The 2961-nt window shown below is 47.7% G+C and overlaps 1 pseudogene; it reads left to right on the top strand.

The window, feature by feature from the left end:
• The first annotated feature begins 1339 nt into the window (after positions 1-1339).
• LOC119656201 lies at positions 1340-2724 on the top strand (annotated as a pseudogene).
• The last annotated feature ends 237 nt before the right edge of the window (positions 2725-2961 follow it).

Below are 2961 nucleotides of genomic sequence, written 5' to 3' on the forward strand. Positions count from 1 at the left end.
AGTGTAATGAACGTCGGACGACCATTCTGCGTGGCCGAAGACGACCTATAGGGAAGAGCTACCCCAAAAACCTAAAGAATTGGCGAAATTGACCGTGAAGGTCAGCCCGCAAATACTGAAGGACCATCGGAGCGCTCGGTCGACACGTCCTTGCAGGCCTATGCGGTAGCCAGGCTCGGGAATTTGGAAAGTGGGTTATTTGCAAAGTTCGGAAGAGTCGATTGATCATCGCAATTCCCTAAGTTCATTACAAATGGCGCCCAACCTGGGGCCCAACATTTTCTGGATTGAGGCCTAATATTCCTTATTTGCAGATGTCCTGAATCAGTGGAAGATAGCCTATTCCGACTCTTAACTTCGTTTTGTGGTGTCAGATAGAGAATCAATAGATTTTCAACATTGTTCCCGGCTAGGCTCCACGTACACTTGCCTTCAACCTTCTAGTTCTAGGTTTCACGCCTTTCCCCCCGTAGTTCACTACAGACCAGACCAACCTGGACACCATATGATGAGCAAACATTAGAGCTACCTGATGTTTGCCAACAGATTCTCAGATGTATCCATGGCTCTGCGGCAAGTCGCCGTTGTACACTTTATCAAACCAATTTGGGTTTTTAGGTGCTTTCCCTTTCATATCCAAATAAATTGTGGGGAGGGGCGAGTTAGGATATCTTGGAGTTCCGTAAATGACGTAGTTCTCATTGTTTCTTACCCATCGTGGTCCCTTAGCACCAAAGTAATCTGCAGAATGTCTGACACTGTTCCGGGATATGATACTTCCTTGCTGTTAAAGCTTGACATACCACTTGACATACCTAGTGAACATAACGAGTCCAATCTTCCTAGCGTTCATAATGAATCCACAAGAACAGCCTTCCGACCAAACGAGACTTGCGTCGTCGGCCGGGTGAATCCTTGCAATTTTCTCCTTCAGAGCAGACTCTTATCCCGCATTCCGCCGTGACAGTTCTTCGCCTGCAGTCAGCAGTCATTTGGGAGCTTCGCACTTGACAGACTTTGTCTGGCGGATGACTTCTCTGCAGCTTGCGCAATAATGTAAATATCGTAAATTAAACCGGGAGCCAGAGCAACACAAATTCACAAAAATGTTACGCCTTCTTATAAGCAACTGCGGGCAAACCGGCGTTTTACGGTAAGCAAAGCATCTGCTCCGGAATCCTTGGAATTCCAGCGCTTTGAGGTTAGCGAAGCGCCCTTTGACCTGCCCTGAAATATTCATCATGTTTTCCAGGGGCCTCGTGAATATTCCACGCCTTCAGTACAACCTCACTGCCAGAGCGAAAGACTTCACGCGGATCAACGCTCGAAACTATAATACATAAATTCCGCAAAGAATGCACGCAGCGGGGGTGAAAAAGGACTGAGAGGAAAGTCACTGTTACTTGGCGGCCTCGGAGTCTCGGTCGGGCTGTGTGTAAAGGGGCGCACGTTCCTTGCGAAATGCGAGGCGAACCGGCTGGAAGGTAGGTGAGATTAAAGCGGAAGAAGCAACCAAAACATCCAATTGCTTTCCTTGTAGGAGTAACCGCCAAAACAATTCGCGACATTGAAACGAATTTCGACTGGAAGCGGTTCTGGATGTACCTCAAGCCGCACCTACTTGAGTTCATCGGGGCCATAATTGTGAATTTTGTCTTTTCCCGCTCTTGAATGTGGCCTAAACTCGATCTCAATTGCAGGCCGCACTTGCCGTCGCCTACTTCAACATCCAAATCCCAAACATGCTGGGGAAGCTGATCAACACGCTCTCGGGATTCGTCGTCAAGGACCCCCACTCAAATCAGTTCCTTAGTGATGTAAAAAAGCCGGCCCTCGGGCTGTTTGGCATGTACCTGCTTCAGGTAGCCTTCGTCTCTCATATCCTAGCTTTATTGCTTCAATCAATTATAATTCTTCTAGTCAGGCTTCACGTTCCTTTATATTCTGCTGCTCTTTAAGCAGATAATCATCCAGGACCTGGCCTTCTTCGACAAAAACCGAACGGGCGAGCTCGTGAACCGCCTCACTGCCGATATCCAGGACTTCAAATCAAGTTTCAAACAATTCGTGTCTCAAGGACTTCGCAGCGTGGCCCAGTTGGTCGGAGGTTCCATTTCGCTGTTCATGATTTCCCCCCACATGGCCGCAATTGCCTTGGCTGCCGTTCCGGCGGCTGTTGCCTTCATGTCCCTGCTTGGTGGCACGCTCAGAAATTTAAGTAAAAAAGCCCAGGCGCAGGTAGGTGTAAAAATCTCAATATTGGGCCCTTGTTTAACGGAGCTTTCCCTCCCTACTTTAGACAGAACGTGCAACATCCGTCTGCGAGGAAGCGCTCTCTAACATTCGCACCGTTCATTCCAGCGCGTGTGAGTACACCGAGATCAAACTGTTCGAGAAGGAGACAAATCTCGCGGCTGAAATGTCCCAGGAACTGGGCTACGGAATCGCAGTATTCCAAGCCTTGACAAATTTTCTGATAAATGGGTAACCAAAAGGGAGTTTTTAGGTGGACAAGAACTGATTAGTAATTTCCCATTTGCAGAACTTTTCTTCGGTGGCCATCTCATGTCAACGGACAGTCTGTCGCCAGGCCAGTTGATGGCGTTCTTAGTAGCGTCGCAAGGTGTTCAACGATCACTCGCTCAAGGGTCCATTTTACTGGGCACCTTGATTCGTGGCATGACTGCAGGAACCAGAGTATTTGAGGTAGGTTCTTTGGAATAAAATAGCGTTTCCAAGATGTTAGTTCATATATCGTGCGGGTCGTCTGCATCTGGGAGATGCACCACACAAGATAATGTGGATACACATATCGGTTGGGAAGCGAAGCAAAAAATGACGGTGCTAATGAAAAAATCCGAGAAACAACATTTTCGGTCGGAATGAAGATAGTTAAGGTAAATTTTCACTAGGATGGACGGACGCTGAAAGTGTAAATCCTACCTCTTCTTTTTCTTCAGC

This window comes from Hermetia illucens, chromosome 4, assembly GCF_905115235.1.
Source record: "Hermetia illucens chromosome 4, iHerIll2.2.curated.20191125, whole genome shotgun sequence".
Taxonomy (NCBI): Eukaryota; Metazoa; Arthropoda; class Insecta; order Diptera; family Stratiomyidae; genus Hermetia; species Hermetia illucens.